The 18,534-nt window shown below is 41.7% G+C and overlaps 1 long non-coding RNA gene across 1 annotated transcript in view; it reads left to right on the plus strand.

Annotated features, from left to right (window-relative positions):
* LOC142828068 (uncharacterized) overlaps nucleotides 1-18,534 on the plus strand; it is a 40,763-nt gene that overhangs the window by 4,564 nt on the left and 17,665 nt on the right. Inside the window, exons 2-3 of the long non-coding RNA XR_012903007.1 lie at nucleotides 708-1,003; nucleotides 13,848-13,922. This is a non-coding gene — a long non-coding RNA (uncharacterized LOC142828068). The remainder of the gene's footprint in view (nucleotides 1-707; nucleotides 1,004-13,847; nucleotides 13,923-18,534) is intronic.

Below are 18,534 nucleotides of genomic sequence, written 5' to 3' on the forward strand. Positions count from 1 at the left end.
GGTCATATATTCCCATGAAAGGTCTTCCCTTCATGTATAGATTTTGTTTTTATGAATGGAAAATGCAGAGTTTTAAAATTAATTCTATTCTTTTATCAAATAACTTTTATTAACATTCATTGTATATGTCAGGAAAATTTTCTCCTGTTTTGCTCCTTTATAAGCCTAATTGTGTAGTGCTATAGAAGCTTCAAAATGTAAAGTCTTCTTTGTTGCTTGGCATTTAGCAACTGTCCTTATCTCCATCGCAAAACTAAATTGAGGCTAGTGAAACAGACAGCAAAATGAAGGCCAGATTCTGACACCCTTATTCATACTGAGAGTATGCCTATTCTGCAATTAAACACCCAATAGTGGCCTATGTCATCAGACTTGGACTCATGTGGTTTGGGTTAAAGCACTATTTAATTATGGTGTCAGTATTCCAGATTGGGTGCAGCCTGATCTATAGGACCTCCCATCTCATAGGGTCCTAGAGCCCCCTCTCCCTCCCATGCCAAACAGCCCTGAGAGCCTGTGTCAGCTTGCACAGGCCAGCTTTGGCCATTTAGCTGCAATGTAGACACATCCTTTGTAGAATCTTGTATCTTACAGGATCTGAATATCAGCGGTACTGCTTAAGTATGATACTACTCTTTGTGAATGAGGGTATCAGTCCTAATATGTATTTATGGAAAATAAAATCTCTTAGGATATATTTTATACAGGTGTGTGACGGGCCGGCCCCGTCACTCACGCCGCGTCCAGGAGCAAGCGGGAAACGGCGGCGGAGGATGCCGAGGAGAGTGCGGAGGCCACAGGAGAGGTCGACGGACCGTGGTGGAGGCGGGTGAGCGGAGGACCCGGACAGCGTCTCCCTATCCCCCCAGACAAGAGGGGGCATGCTGAGAACCGCGGCAGAGAGCCCGAGCCAGGACTGGCTAGACCCCAGGCCACAGAAGAGCAACCGGGTGACGCGAGACCACGGGAGGGACACCCTGACCTGGGCCGAGTCAACGGACTGGTGAGAGCTGGACTGGAGGGAGCCCCGAGACGGGGACCTCGGGGGGGGGGGCACAGGGGTTAAGTACGAGGGTCCTGGTCATAGCGGGGCTTGACCCCATTATAAGAGAACCCTACTACACCCTATAGGCCAAGAGCAAAAGGGGTCAGGGGTAGTGGGGAGCCCCTCCGTGAACTGAATGCGGGCTCCCTTACCCCACAATCCTACGGGGCTAAATGGGCAGCCAATTGCTGCAGTAGTTGAGTTTGTTGCTGATGATTTTGGTGCTGCTGCTCTGCCAACCAGTCTAACACTTGCTTTGCCTCCATTTCCCCTTTTTGCACGATCTATCACTCGCGCTCCCCTGTGCCGGGGTGGGGGATCATGCTCACATTCTCCACCATCTGTCACGGGGGAACCACCCCCCCCCCCGCCCATTTAGCCCCGTAGGATTGTGGGGTAAGGGAGCCCGCGTTCAGTTCACGGAGGGGCTCCCCGCTGCCCCTGACCCTCCTCAGTGTCCTCCGCCGCCGTTTCCCGCTTGCGGGCGTGCTCCCCCCCAGTTGTGCCGGTGTCGCACTTAAAAGCGGCTCCCGGCTTGCCGCGCATGCGCGGCAATGCAGCCAGCGCTTCCTCGGCTCTTCGCTCGCCATGCGAGCTGCCTGCGCTCCTGGACGTGGCGCGAGTGACGGGGCCGGCCCGTCACAAGGTGCTATCAAATGTCTAGCTTTAATTCTTTGCTCAACATAATAAGGGCTACATCTAATGTGAGGTACAACCCAGTTGATCTCACATTAGAGGAGAAGAATGTGGCCCTACATGTCATTAGTACTATATATGTGTAATAATAATTGTTGTTTATCAATCACCTTTAAACAACTTGTTTATAGAAGCAAATTGGGTACACGCGTATAGGAAAGAAAAAAGCAAACTGGTTGTGAAAACTGGCAGAGAGCTATTTTGTATAACATTCAAATGCATCTGACGAAGTGGGTCTTTGCCCACGAAAGCTTATGCTCCTACACTTCAGTTAGTCTATAAGGTGCCACAGGACTCCTCGTCGCTTTTGCAGATTCAGACTAACACGGCTACCCCTCTGATATTCAAATGTTTGATTATTTGGCTTTAGAAAAAATATATTTTAAATATTATTTCACAGTAGCACATTGTAAAGACAATAGTCAAATTTACCAGTTTTCATGTGTAAGATTATCTGGAATCAATAGCACCAAATCAGAATAGTGATGCTCTATAGCTATAAACTTCTTTACAAGCAGTACAGAAAATGTGGCTTCTTGGTTTTTTTTGTTTTGTTTTTTATCAGGGGGAGAGCCCCTCCTGGCCCTCTCCCCGTATAGTTTTGATAGTTCAGGTTAAATAACCTTTTCTTTCTGTAACTGAAACCATTTTTTTCCCAAAGGATGAATTATGTTTTGTAATATTTCTAGTTAAAAGGAAATAATGTGGTAAGAATAGAAGAGCTTGTGTCTGTGTGTAATATATATACACACACTTATATACAAATAGGAAAGGTTTTTTTTTTCTGGCATAGAAGTGTGTGCCACACATTTTTAGTAGAAGAACTATCCTGGATCAAGCATCAAATAAATTGGAATGGTAAAGACCCAAACTGCTTATAAAAATGAAGCAATTTTGAACACCCTTTTAGGGTCGAGTTTTCAAATCAGAATGGAATATCCATTGCATTAACATCTGAAAAATTATCCTTAAAATAAATTTATTTATTTAATTTATTGTACAGGCAGTCCCCGGGTTACATGGATCCGACTTACATCGGATCCCTACTTACAAACGGGGTGAGGCAACCCCACACTAGCTGCTTCCCCCCAGCAGACAAGGGAGATGCGAAGCTAGCGCCTGCCCCCTCAGCAGACCAGGGAGACGCAGAGCGGCTTTTCTTAGCAGACACCTCAGCTTGAGAATAAAGGACAGAGGGAAGTGAGGTGTGGGAGAATAAAACTGAGCTCTGGAGAAATGTTTGGCTAGAGTTTCCCCTACAATATGTACCAGTTCCGACTTACATACAAATTCAACTTAAGAACAAACCTTCAGTCCCTATCTTGTACGTAACCCGGGGACTGCCTGTAATTAGTTATACATATCAGCATAGTATAGATTCTGAATTCTATAGATATGTTGCAAAATGCACTTCATTGGTATATATTTAAAGGAAAGTGGAAGGAAATCAATATTTACTAGCAGAATATTTAACAGTTTATACTTACTTACACAGGTCAAGGAATTTAGACCTATTTTGAAAGTCACTGGATATTTTGAAAAATACTCTTTGCATTACTGCCAGGTTAGTTGTATAATAACTCTAAAGAAAGCAGCCATAATGTATGAACCAGGAGGAAGATGCCCCAGAAAAATATTAATCCCATTTAGTAACAGAAATATTATTAAAACAGCTACAAGGCCTCATTGTGGCGAATGCCACTATGTTAAATGATTTTAATTTTCCATTCTGTGTGGCCCTGGTCAGGGACTTCATTAAGCTGGGTGGGTCTGTATTCAGGGTGGTGAATACTATTAAATTTATAGCCGCAACAAAATCTGAATTTGGCACATTGAAGTATATGCTCTTTTTTAATGTACAGTGTATTTTCCCCAAGCTACCATTATAGATTTAGATATCACACATGTTATGACTCTCATATTTATTTTGCGACATCCGATTATAATCTGATATCAAACAGCCTGCAATTTCAATATAATCCTATGTTAGTGGAATTCATGTTCTTTAAGGAAGTAAATGACTTGTCAGGATTACATTGTGGATTCTTCTGGAAACCGATTCAGAATCTAAACTGATAGCTGTGTTTTAGTGATCACTGAATTAGTTTATCATGGGAACAGGTTTTAAAAATGTGGTAAATGCTCACAGGCATATGGTTTTGAGGAACACTATTTTATGACAGTTTATATGAAGTAAGTATCAAGAACTAATACATTACCCTGGGTTTGATAAGATTGAAAAGGCAGATGCCAGCAGACTTTTCTGAATTTAGATTCTCTGTACGGGTGGCACTTGGGGGAAAGATTTGATGTGATGAGAAGAGAGAGAGGGAAAATCTAGGCTGGGGGGTCTCAGGTTTGGTGGATTTGAGAGAATTTGTGTCTGTCTGTCTGTATATCTGGCTGTCCATCTGTCTGTGAGTCTGTTTGTTCAAGGCCTCCTCCTAAACAGTAAGAGGTAGGACCACCAAATTTGGTATGCAGCTTCCTCTTAAAGCAAGGTAAGGGTTTGGTTGTGCCAGGACAATGAGATGTGCCTGGAATGTGATTGTTTCTCATAAAACAGAAAGGGAGGAGTCTGCTAGCAGGGATTGTTATACAGTATAAAGACAGAGGGGGAAAGCAAGGTGCCAAAGATGAGGACCAGGACAGCTATAACCCTTTTGGGGAAGCAAGGGGCAAGGGTGAAGAAAGGGACAGCTATTGACTATATATTTCAGATAATTTGTCTGTGTGTCTGTCTCACAGATGTGGGACATGCACCCCTCCCACAGCTGTGCTCACTGCAGCAGCCATGGACAGATGCTTCTCACTGGCCCCAAGCTGCTGTGGTGAGAAAGGGTTGGGGTTGTCCTCTCTCCCTAAGGCAGCCTGTACACCTCATTCCCAGCCCCAAACCATTTCAATTAAGAACCCAAGCAACTTAGGGTAAATCCTCCAGTTACAAAATATTTTAGACAAAACATGACCTTTTTGTTAAAGGAAATAGTATAAAGTTGTAACCTTTGCCCACAGAACTGGTATAGGCACCATCAAACAGATTTAAAAAGTCAGAACATCTGAAGAACTGTGAAGCAGATGAACTTCAGAGTAGTGAGCATGGAAGCCTCATTAGCATTTGGAGTTACCTATGGGTGGCTCGGAATTGTGTGAGGGAGACAAAAATAGATGGAGTCTCGAATGTGGATTGGGGTGAAATTGAGGAACTGGAAGAGCTGAAGCAGTTCAGATTTTGAAGAACAAAGTACCTAGAGCAGTATCTGAGTTTCCTTTGTGAGTGGGCCTCCAAGCTAACAGAGATAGTATGCCAATAAATATCGTTAAAGTTGCTAAGTCCCTTTGCAAAATATGAAGTCACCATTTTTGAGAGTGCACACCGAAAATCAGATGCAAATATTTAAGTGAAGATAATTAACCATGGGAGCAGATTAGTAAGGTATGTGATAAATTCTCCATCACTAGAGTCTTTAAATCATCGGCTACAAAATGTTGGACTAAATATGGAATCACCTATAGCTATATAGGATCGTATAGGTCAGGACTACCTGTTCGTTTGCGGCCCGTGGTGCAGTTTGTGTTTATGCAGAGCACACTATGCAGCCCATGGGTGGGAGCCAAAACAAAAAAAATCAATATAATGGTCTTCTGTTGATATGTATTTTAGTTGTTTAATTCCTGGATTGTCATTGCTCATTAAAAGTGCTGCCATCTGGATGTAATTTGGGAAATAGTACATTTCATTAATATCAGCAGAAATGACTTAAATGGGCCTGTGTGTTGTGTAATCTTGCCTTAATCTTTGTATCCATGCCGGTCAGTGTGAAAGAAGCTATTTGCATATATTTGCACATATATTTGCATGTATATGCAAACACACTTAAGTTGCAGCCCTCAGCATGTGCTGTGAGGTATCATAGTGGCCCCCGGGGCTTCCAAAGTTGAGTTGCCCTGGTATAGGTGCTCTATAATACAACAGGACATTTTGGTAATCGCTTTTGGGTCAAGGATATTAACAACACATCCAGAAAGAACCTCTTGTTACCCTTTGTGGGAAATCATAATTGAAGGTCTTGGTATGAGCCTGTACAGGTAAGTTTCAAAAAAACTTATACCATGTACCAATCTTTGTATCTTACAAAGATATACCCATCATTAGCTTATGTTCTAACAACAGCACAGTTAAGACTGAATGTAGCTGAACTGGATTATTTTAATTTTATCATTAAGGCAAGATTGAAATTGATGCTGGATGAAGGATGCCTTTCGATATACAGAAATTCAAAAGAGATTGCATAGGAAACATATTACAAGGTAGATGCGGTAAATGAAATTAATACAGCAATGAGAGCATAAATTAGAGGATATCTACACTACAAAATTAGGCCAAATTTATTGAAATCTACATTTAACATTTGATTTTATAATGTCAAAGGTGCATGTCCTCACCATGCATATTTGGTTGGTGGAGAGCATCATGACTACCATGGCTATCATTGCTTCACAGAATGATGCACTGTGGGTAGCCTTCCCACAGTTCCTGCTGCCCATCTGAATTCTGGGTTAGGCTCTCAAAGCCTGATGGGACAAAAACATCATTGTGGGCAGTTTTGGGTACAAGTAGTCAGCCTCTCATCATGCACTTATCTCCATCATCCCTCCCTCCATCCCTGAAAGCAATGGAAAACATTCATTTAATGCCTTTTTACTGAGTTATCCATGCAGAAGCCACATCACAACAATCATGGATCCTGCTCAGCTGGGCATTCCTTTTACTAGCATTGCAAACTCCTTGCTCATTATCCTAAAGTGTGTCCAAAGCCTAGCGAAGACCTGCCTGCAGAAGAAAGAACATGAGGATCCACATGTAAAGACATACAGGAACCCATGGAATCAAGCAATTGGCATATGCTGGCAGCGGTCAAGCATGCTGACACAGTGGAATATCGATTCTCGTTCCGGGAAACAAGCATAGACTGGTGGGATCGCATAGTTATGTAGCTATGGGGTAAGGACCAGTGGCTGCAAAACTTTCTCATGTTTGAATGAGACCTGGCTGTTGAGAAGGAACTGGCAATAGCCCTGTGGAAGCTTCCAACACCAGGCTGCTACTGGTGAGTCAGGAATCAATTTGAAGTCAGTAACTCTACAGTCGGGGTTGCTGTGATCCAAGTGTCCAGGACAATCGGTATACTTCCTCTTGGAAGGCTAGAGACTCTGGGAAACATGCAGGACACAGCAGATGATTTTGCTGCAATGGGGTTCCCTAATTATGGTAAGTGCTGGTGGATCACAAGAACTGTTTCACTGGCATCAATATGGAATGGTCGGGGAAAAGCGCCTGACGCACATAACTACAGGAACTCTGGTCTCTTCAGAAAGCTACAAGATGGAACTTCCATCCCATATGGGAAAATTACTATTGGTGATGTTGAAATGCCAATAGCGATCCTTGGAAACCCAGCCTACACCTTGCTTGCATGGCTTATGAAGCCACACACAGGCAACCTTGACAGCAGTAAGGAGCAATTCAGCTACAGGAAGAATGGCAGCAAAATGTGACTTTTTTCAGTTTTAAGACTTTCCACAGTCTGTAGAGAGCACAATTATCCAGCCACCTCCTGGGAGAGGTGAATCTGTAGAGAAAACATCCAGTGTGAGGTAAATAATTTTCTATCCTTAGTCTGGAGGGTTTCTTTTTCTTTTTCTTTTAGTGAGCACAAATCATGCAGAAAATTGTGCCAGATTACTTATGGCTTTATGACTATATCTCCCAGGAGACCAAACTGGGAGTTCAATCCCATGATGCTTACCGACTCCAATTTGGATTGAGGTGGCATGGTCAAGGCTCAAAGGCAAGATATTGGAAGAAACTCTTTTCCTTCCTGGCTTTGCTTACTTGTTTGTTTGTAATATAAACAAGAAGATCTAGCTGCAGAGTTACTTTTGCAGTGCTTCATGGGTATTCAAGTGTTTGTGTGACTAGCCTTTTTATCCTGGCTGAGATAAACCAGACCAGAAAAAGTCACATGGTATTACTCAAGGTAAAACCCTTGTAAACTCAGCTATTCCTTCAGCACAATGTGCAGTTTACAACTTCCTGTAGTTTTTCCCACAATGAAGGTAAGGATTTCAGGCTAGCTCTCCTGCTCCTTTTTCCCCTGCCCTGAAAAAATTGCTTGCCAATCCTATTAGACTAATTTAAGACTCTGCTTTAAAGGAAACAGTAGTGAACAGTTTGGCTTTTATTCATGGTAGATTGGCCTCAGCTTGCTTAATCATGTATAACAGGCAGATGTCAAGTTATTGTGTTATTCTTTCCTGAACTTTCGACTCCAAGCACATTTATTTAAGGATTTGAAGACAGTAAAATAATCTGAATATCGTGAGGGAATGATGCACTGTACCAGAGTTATATATACAATATTATCCTATTGAGTTTATCATATATACATAAGGAAGCAAAAAAGTTATTTTAATCCTGGGAGATTGGAGAGGGACCACTTCAAAACTTTTATGTACTGCAAAATTCTCCAGGAATTTGGTTTTTATTCTTAATACTGAATATTCAGAATATTTCATAAAATTTGTAATGAAGAATAGGTTCTTTCTCATGGTGTGAAGAGAGAAGTGGGAACCAGAAACTTGAGTTCTAGTGCTCTCTTTCACATTGACTCTTTGTAGGCTTTTAGCAAGTTACAACCTTTTTTACTCAATTTCACCGTTTGTAAAATGGGGGTGTTATGATATTTAGATCCTGATTCAGCAAAGTACAGAGGAATGTGATTAAGATTAAGCATGTGCTTAATTGCTATTACTGAAGTAAGGCCTGATTACATTGTATTTGTCCCCCTGCATTTACACTGAATTCAATGAAAAGTCTGGATACACGAAGAAAGCAAGATCAAAACCAACATTTGCCATGTGCTCCAGAGACAAAGAGTAGTCTTCATGGTTTAGTATGATTTTATCTACATCCTATCCTGGAAAATGATCCCTTACTCTCACAAGCCTTGGGACAGGCCAATCCTCACTTAAAGACAACCCCTAACCTCAGATAAATTCTTTTCAGTAACCACGCAACACACCTCCATCACTCATTCAGGAACCCACCCCTGCAATCAACTCTTGTGTCACCTCTGTCCACCCATCTATATGAACGACATTATCACAGGACCTAACCACATGAACCACCACATCCGAGGCTCATATAATTCACCAATCTGATCTATGCCCTCAAGTGCCGGCAATCCCTTCCTCCATGTATATTGGCCAAACTGGGCAGTCTCTACGACAAAGGATTAATGGACACAAATCAGATATTTGAAAAGGTAACACACAAAATGTTCCCCAACAGGTTGCTAACATTTCTGGACACTCACTAATGGATCTCAAAGTTACCATATTATTGCAAGACAATTTAAAAAACCAGCTTGAAAGGGAAGTGGTTGAACTTAATTTCATTTACAAGTTTGACACCTGCAATAGAGGTCTAAACAAGGAGCTTGTGTGGATGGCCCATGATATTCCACATCCTCGTTACATACAAAAACCAAGCACAGGGTACATCAGAGCATTTAGTTCTCACAATGATCAGCTTCATTTAGCATAGACACTCTTACACTTCGCCCCCCCCTTTCCCCTTCCTTTTCTTTCTCTTCCGCACTCCCCCCAATCCTAACTCTTTCTCTGCTATTTATTTGGAAACTGGACCTCTTAACTCCATTCATCTGAAGAAGTGGGTTGTGCCCACGAAAACTCATGATACCATCTACATTTTATTAGTCTCTAAGGTGCTGCGAGACTATTGGTTATTTTTTAAGTTTTTTCAGTTGCAGACTAACACTGCTATCCCTCTGGAACTATGTAGTTAAAGGTTAGTTACTGGCCTTGATTACAGTATATGATTTAAAAAACCTGATCAAAATTATTACTTAGGCCATCATAGTCATAAAGTTGATTGTGATTGTGATGGGCTATCCAGATGGTGGTTGAACTAGACAATAAGTTACATCATATCTTGATTAAAAACCATGTTTTCCCATAAAATTAATTTTTCCCCAGGTAATTTAACTATATATATATTTAAAAAAGGAGTTACATCTACATAAGTGATTGATTTAGAACTAATTAAATGGATTTAAAATGGCATGGGGACAAGGAATGGATGGCAACTACAGAAAAAAACCCATTCAGAAGGGAGAAGTAGTAACTGAGTTGCCAAAAGAGTCAGGTTAGATACCTTTTATTGCCCTTAGAGAGGGAATCATTATAGAAGTGACTAAATTAGTTGGGGACAGTATTTAAAAAATAAGAAACAAAATTATTCCACAGTAAGCAGTATATAGAAAACTGGGTTACTCAAAGGTGTGAAATATTTGCTGTAGGATGATAGAAGGCAAAGGTCACCAGGCAATGGCATGCACAGTATTTATAGTCTCAGAGGGGTAGCAATGTTAGTCGGTAACTTTTAAAAATGACAAGTAGTCCTGTGGCACCTTGGAGACTAACCAGATGTATTTTGGTTACTCTAAGGTGCCACAGGGCTACTCGTTGTTTCTAATATTTATAGTATTGAGAGATGTGCCACCCTTACTCAAGTGGGCCCTTACTGCAGAGCTAGGTTAGTTGACATAAATGGAGCCACTTGCAGTGTAAATTGCAGAGTAATATACTATTCAATGTATGAGGAAGGGTGGCACAATCCAACCCATGATGAGCACAAAAGGAAGGGTTTGTGAAAGGTTGACTTAATCAATGTAATTTATATATAAGATTTAAGATCAGAAAGGTCTGCAAACTGACTCCCACAGCAGCTCAGTTATTATGTGTCACCCTCTACAATTGCTACTGTTCAGTAGCTCATGCTTTTATGTAATTGTAACCTTTCTTCGTTTTCACAAATATTGACTACTCTGTTTTTTGGCGATACTTGCCTTACATGATCTTGTATTGTATATTTTTACCTTTGTATAAGCCTGTTTTCGCCAGAAGTCTTTTTCCCTGTGTTTTTATACCAAAAGTAATAAAAAATGTAGGGGTACAATCTAGGCTGTTTCCACCCAACAGTTAGCGATACTAGGTTAGACTCACTGATACATGCCAACTGTTTTGTGATGTGCTAGACAGACAAAGTTGGCATTAAACCTTTGGGATTTTAACAGGTTCATTAAGCTGGGTTTAAGGCTGTTTTGCATCACCACAGCAGCTGAAGTGAAGTGGGGAATCTGGGAAAAAAATCGAACAAGCCTGAAGTCGTGACGAACTTGTGACCTTGGAAAAAGGCTACAGTAGAGATTAAGTTCTTTAGAGCAAGCACTGTTGTTGTTGTATGTTTGTACAGCACGTAGCACAATGAAGACTAGACAGGACCACATTGCAAATGTTACATAAAGATTGTAATGGAGAAAGGATCTTTATGCCTCTGTGGATGTCACAATAAGTAATAGTCTAGTGTCACCACAGCCAAACAGTATCCTTTGTTTCCAAGCGATCACTGGAGTTGGTAACGCACCTCTTCAAAATGATTGAGGGGTAGCCATGTCAGTCTGTAACTGAAAAATCTTTAAAAAAAAAAACCCCCAAGGAATAGTTCTGCAGCACCTTAGAGATGAACAAAAAATGTAAATGGTATCATGAGCTTTGCTGGGTACAACCCACTTCTTCAGATATACCAGCTAGGGATTAGATTTGTCAGTCTGCACCCACGCTACTTGTGGATACCTTCCTTTTGTCTCCTCTCACCTCAGTCTTTGTGTTGCAGTCACCGGTTTCCCAAACTGTATTTTTCTGCCTGTGCTCATGTTTTGTACAGATGTAGAAAGCAAGTAAGTAAATCTTCTACATGTAACAATGCTGTTCTCTTTGCCAGCAGGTCAGGATCGCATTACAAATTTCCTATTCATGTAGTAAGTGCTGATGGGGTGCCTGGGGTTCACTCTGGAACTATAGGATCACTGTACCCCTTTAACTCTCCAGCCTGAGCTGAGTCTCCCAGTGCTATGCCAGTGACAAGCAGCAAGCCCCTCCAAGTCACTCAGCTAGTTGTACGTGGAGATACATACTTAGTGAAACAGCATGAATGTTCTCAGTCACTCATGAATGATACAGAGAGCGGTGCCAACCAATTGCCCCAGGTCTCAACCTTGCACCCCCCAAATATATTGTCTTATGCTTCTCAAGACTCCCTTGGTCAGTGCAAGCTCATTAATTAGTTGGCTACTTTTCCAATAAAAATGGACAGGCCCCAGCCTTTGGAATCTGAGCTGAGATTTCCCCAAGCAGTTCAACCACATCTACACTGGTTTAGGTAACATATCAAAACAGATTTATGAACTACAGAAAGATAAACTTTAAGTGATTGTAAGTAGCAGGCAGAGAGAGCAGAGGTGGTTATAGAAGAAATGAGAATAAACTCCCAATCTAAATCCTACAGACTAAGCAAGATTTGAATCAAGCAGTCTCTCAACTTAATAGAGGTTACAGGATTTATAGTTCTCAACACACAGGCTGGATTCTTTCCCGCACCTGGGATCACTCACCCCAGTTCAAAGTCTTTATCTTCCAGGTGATCTTCCTGGTGTTGAGACAGGGGAGGAGAGAAGCCAAGTGATGATGTCACTGTCTCTCCTTTATAGTTGCTTCCAGCTCTTACAAAGATCCTCGCTGTGTGATGTGGGGGTTGGTCAGCCCCCCTGGCCTACGTGCTCCTCTGAGGGGTCTCCGGGACAGCAGGTTCTGCTTGATGGGCCATCAACTTCAGTGTGGCCAGTGATAGTTGCTCCTTTGCTGCTGTTGAAAGGCCAGCTGTAGGAGTTCCCAGCCTCGTAATATATTTCCGTAACCCACACAGCAGGACTTCAGAAACTTCACATCTGAAAAAGTGGTCTGGGTCCGTGGCAACATGGGGGCTGGCAGCAGCACCACTGGCCCCCCTCCTTTCCATCCTGTCCTGCTTCAGAGGGATGGGGGCCTAGGTGGTGTGAGGGCCAGCAGCACTGCTACCTGCCTTGCCCTGCTCCACCTTGCCAGCTCCCATCCCTGTGTCACTTGGGAAAGGAGGGGGCAGGGAGTTGCAGAAAGGCATAGGAAAGGCTTGGGGCAGAATGAGGTGGGGAGGGGTGAGCAGAGGCTTCAGGGAAGAGGCAGGGTGGGGACAGAGCCTGAATCATGGCAGGATGTTGGAGGGTTGTCCCAGGCCTCCAGGGAAGGCCCTGCTCATAGGGCATGCATTGTACAAAACATTATGATAATCATAAGAGAATGATGAATAATATGGGGGGCTCCAGGATGCTGCTTTGAGTTACAGACTGTCACAGAGGTCAAATAATATGTTAATTATGATCCACTACTTCATTGGTCCAATATACAATACACCAATGTTGTACAAAGAAAGGCTGCTCAAAGCGATTGGATTGGATTTTGCGACCGTGCTGTTTTATAAATTTTAGGAAATGCACGGCATCAAACAAACTATTGGAAAAGCAGCCGTGTGACTAATCCAAGTAACACCAATTCTGAGTATTCCCAGCAAACTTTGGGAAAGAGAGATCAGTGTTCCACTTGCCTCGTGAACACAGTGTGTGGTTTATGCTGTTGTGATCACCAGCAGAAAAAGGGAGGGAATCTGCTGCAGCTAGTCAGTAGCGATTTTGCTGATGACTTTCAATGGAGACCGGATCAGTCCAACAAGTGGAATGCAAGGCTTGGGACAGGAGCTCTGACTGGGCAACTCTTTGATCGCATACTCATATGGTCAACTCTAAGCACCCAGGTAACCGTCTTAGTGGAAAAACTTTAAATAAAACTTTTAAAATATGTAATTTGCTTCTCTTCCTTCCACGCCCTCCCCCCACTTAGAGCGCTGCGCTAGTTTGTCTGGGCTCAGCATGGACAAACTGAATGTTTCCTAGACTCCGTCCTCACTAGACTTCATCAACAGTAGCCCTTTGGGTAATAGTCTTACCACAACTACAGACAAAAAATGATCATGGGAGTGCAGACTTTTTTTTTTTAATCTTTCAATTAAAAGTAGATCGTTTGAGAAGGAAGCATCCTCTCATAGTGTCAACATCCTAAAATAAGCTCGACTCCTGTATTTTGATTTCAGGTTGCAGGAAAGCCACCGTTCGGAAGTATTGTAGGAAAGATGTGCCCTATCTGTTACATTTTTAGGAAGATAATGGTAAGCATAGAGGAGCATTTCTGCCTCTCTGTTAAAGGTATGCAAGATAATTCCTTGAGGACTCTATTCACACTTGTTTTATCCATGGTCGTTTTTAAGTGTTTCAATCGATGAAGCTTTTCCTACTACTTTATTAATGGGAATCCTCCCTGATCTCAACCACAGAGAAGATTTTCTTGCTATGTAGGCTACTTTCCTTAAAATATTCCCTTTCCTGATATTTCCTTTGCTTAAATAATGTTAGCTGTGTCTTCCTAGGTCTCATACTGGCTTTGAGGGAAAAAGTATTCAAAGTTCTTGTTGGGAGATGAGTTCTTATAGCCCTATAATAGATTTCATGAGTATACACAGTGCAGGCTTTCTTTTTCAGTTATTCCCTTTTGTGTAAGGCTAAAAATCATTGTCATCTAACCTTTTGATTTAGGTCTTTGTCTGATTTGTCCAAAGAAAGAAAGTGGATTATTTATAATCAGAGGCGACTGGGCATTCATCACTGCAGATTGATGCATGTTTTAGAGCACTCACCTTTGAAATATCCAGAATGCAAGCTGCTTGATCCTCTGTGGATTGTAAATTTCTAGAGTTGGGCTTCTTTGATCTTCTTGTCTGTTGAGGAATGCTTTATGATCAGTATCACATTATCTCATCTGTAGTACTGGGGAAATGGGACCCCTTTTCCTGTCTGGTTGCTTTCCTTTATTTTCATACCAATAAAAGGGTTCTTTGACCAGGGTTCATCTTCATAAGCATCTCGAGAATGGCACCTGAACTAAGAAAACTATTTTCCTTTTGTATGCCCAAAACCTCAGACTATCAAACAGCCTGCATGCTTTGAATTTAAGACAGAGCTTACAGTCTAACAGCTTTTTTATCACCTTCCATCAAGCGAAAAAGCCTCCAGGTGGATTAAGCTGTGTATGTAAGAAGCTTAGAAGGTAGCAGGTGTCAAGTCTCAGTAAAGGTCATTCTATTAGGACTATTCTCTTCTCAGACATCGCTTTCCTTGTGGACTTCTATAAGAGTGCCACACAGAGGTTGATTCATGCACTGTGTAGCAGTGTATGTTCTGCTAAATGCAGAGGTGTGCCTGGTGTATTTGCACTGGGGTTAGAGGCTCTTGCCTATCATTAAAAGTGTGTCAGAGTGGAAAGGCCACAGGGGTGGACTGGGAATGGGAACAGATTAGGAGAAGTGTCTTTCAACTCTACCAAATGCATCTATCTTAAAATGTGATGTTTTCCAGATAGGACAAAGATACACACGGGTGACTAGCCACAAAACTTTCCTAACATGACAGTTCCCAGTGTTAAAGACTTTCTGACTGCAGTAGAACAATAATACAGAAATGTAAGATACACCTAGTGTATTAAGACATGCACTGCTCCCAAATCAAAGAAAATGGAGTTGCTAAAAAGCTACATTCGTTGAAAATAACATTGTAATGTCATCTGAGGGAAGCTTTACATTTAAGACTTTTCCTCAGACTTGCTTTTCACCTTACTCTGTGTTCAAATTTTGCAAGCCTCCCTTTCACTGATTTACATCACAAGCTTGCTGGGCTTCACCCATTTGTTTACAGAAATTGGAAAAGAAAGCACACCGAAAATTAAAACTAGTAAAGAAACATTGTGCATGTGTGACAGTGGTCAGGTTGTGGAAGGTGATCACAACCTTCTGGGTTTTTTTCAGTTTTATTGTGACAATATATTTTGAAATTTTGCTCATAATAGGACCAAGGTTTATGTTGTGTGGGATAGAAGAGATTTCTGTCTTGTATTAATACGCAACAATGGAAAAAAACAAATATTGATTCAAAGGGAGGAGGTTGCCTCACTTCTCAAGACATATTTTTAGACATATTTTTAAAATAAAAGCCAGTGGAGAAACATAAAAACCCCAAAAGGCTTATTTGGATTTCTTAAAACCTAAATAATTCCCAGCCACATAAACGATGCAGTAGTTTTTGTGGCTGTCATCTTGTTCTATAGAATCTCATCATTCATCTACGCCCTTTATGGCTCAGAAGCAAGCTTGCAAAATGTGAACTAAATTAAACCAAAGCAGTGTTGTCTGCCTGAATTATCTAAGAGCCTAAAATACATATATTTCCCCAGGGGTGGATATAGGGCAGGGCGAACGGGGCGGCCGCCCCGGGCCCCGTGCTTAAAAAAGCCCCGCGCATGCGCTGTGGTGCCACCGCACATGCGCATGGTGTCACGGCGCATGCGCCGTGGCAAAGGGGGGGCCCCCTGGAGTTATGCTGCCCGGGGCCCCGCAAAACGGTCATCTGCCCCTGTATTTCCCCTGTTCATTTCTGCGTTAACTCAGATGTCAAGTGATGGCAAATTGCATCTCAACTGTGTGAAGTAGCAGAATGGCTAGCAAAAACATGCTATCGTGCACTGAAATTGTATAGTATATTAGAAGAAGAATGCAAATGTTGTACCTGTATTTATAAAGAGGCCCTAATGGTGATCTGGGGGATTATGACCAGTAAATCTTATTTTCATAACTGATACATTAGATAAAATCATAATTAAAAATACAGTTGTAAAAACCTAGCTGACCATGATAGAATAACTAGCATGGCTTCTGCAAAAGAAAACCATGCCTCACTATTCTATTGACATTTTTTCATCCAGTCAGTAAAAGAGTGGATAAAGGAGCATCAGTTAACATAGATTATTTGGACTCTCAGCAATTGATGGCACTGGTAGGCTTCAAATTTGCTTCAACATGTAAATATATTGATAACACAAAGTGTTCAAGTGATACCTGTAAAATAACATCAGTAAGGAAACTAAAGTTCAGCATTTCATTTTAATTGTGGCAAATCACAGATTTTTATGTTTTTTTTTTTTTTTGGAGAATTTTGCCTTTTTTTTTTTTTTTTAATTAAATCATGGAAACTAGCCTTCCTAGTAAGGGAGGCCAAACAGAATCACATTAGATAAGGTGAAAACATTGTTGAATGCATATACCCATTTATGCTCCAGGGCATAAACCAACCTCTAACTGAGAGGTGCAAGGAAATTTTCTGAGTGAGAGGGTTATACCATAATTGTTCATTACCGGGTTTCTTGTGTTTTCTCTGAAACTTTTGGCATTGGCCACCATCAGAAACAGTTTATTGGGCTAGGGGGAACCACTGCTCTCATCTGGTATTACAATTCCTGTGCTTCCTCCCTATGTGATACAATCACCTGCGGTCAGAATGCACATTAGAGCACGGCCCACAAATAACTTGCTCTCACTATTACTGCTCATGACATTTCAGCAGCTTTATTGGCTCCTACACGTGCTAAATTCCACATTCCCAGTGGGTTTGGTGGTGCCATTTTCCATGTTTCTTATCATCACACTTTTCAGCTTGATCCTACTTGGCAAATGGTAGTGAGCTTGCGAGCTTTGAAAGATTGGCTGGAAAACCGTGAGCTCTGAGGATATTTTTGCTTTTTTGGTTTTAAATATTTTATCTTCCAGTCTGGAATTATTCAGTAGTTTAATGTCTGAGCTGCTCCCTTTGGAAAGAGGTTGGCTGTGAGAGGACTTTTCTGGTGTTCCTTTCTGAAAGGAGACTGTTTTTGTTAAGAGATGGCAGGGGCTACGGGAGGTGCCCTGGTCTTGCAGCATGACTGGTTTTGAGAGAGAGCTTTTTCTCCTGAGACACACCCTTTGGTTGGGAGCAGCTGCTGCTGGCAAGCCCAGCTATAAGAGATCTTGTTGTGAGTGTTTTTAAGTGAGAGGGGACCTCATTGCTGGGAACTGCTGCCTCTGGAACAGAGCCAAATGAGTAAGAGACTCTTTCAGTGTGTGCAGCTTCTGTGGCTGGTGGCTGGCTGATGGAGAGCCCATCCCAAGTGTCTTTAATTGAGTAGGACTCCTTTGCTGGGAGCTTATGCTCGTCGAGAGAGTGTGGCCAATGGCATTTCTCTGGAGAGGGATTTAATTGCTGGGATTTGCAAGACTTTGTTTGGGTTTGTGTGTGCTGAGTGTTTGTTTACACTGCCTAATGATGATTTGCATCACACTTACATTATGTTTGATTTAGTTTAGCCTCTGTTATTGTGGCTATTTTAGTGTGTATTTAATAAACACAATGAAACCTGTGCTACAGGCTACTTCCATTAGATATCCAGTTCCCTGTCTTAAGGAACCACTTTATGGTATCCCTAAGGTTTCCCATGCAGTTTTGTTTGACCTTTAGTTAAAGACCATCTCAGCTAGACTAGGATTTTGATGTTCCCTGGGGTAAGTTATTTAAGGCAGATTTCAGTCTGTTTCACTAGTAATTGTGTGTCACTGGTTTGTTTCCTGTTTACTTCAACTTGTGTATATGGCTATGCTATTTGAAGGGATTTGTTTTTCCTTGCTCGGTTACGTAGTTGATATTTGGGCACGTTGCACTGCGTTTTGTTTTTAGTTCTATTTGGTGACCCTTGCTAAGGCTGCTAGAGAACTTTGTGTTTCTGGCAAAGATGAATCAAAATTTAGAATGACCAATTCTTGTTATGCTCATCACCCTCTTATAACCCTTTGGGTATTGCCATGGTAGCAGTACAGATTTTATTTATTGTCATTGCTACAGTTGTTAATGATATCAGCTTCTCTT

This window comes from Pelodiscus sinensis, chromosome 3 (genome assembly GCF_049634645.1).
Source record: "Pelodiscus sinensis isolate JC-2024 chromosome 3, ASM4963464v1, whole genome shotgun sequence".
Taxonomy (NCBI): Eukaryota; Metazoa; Chordata; order Testudines; family Trionychidae; genus Pelodiscus; species Pelodiscus sinensis.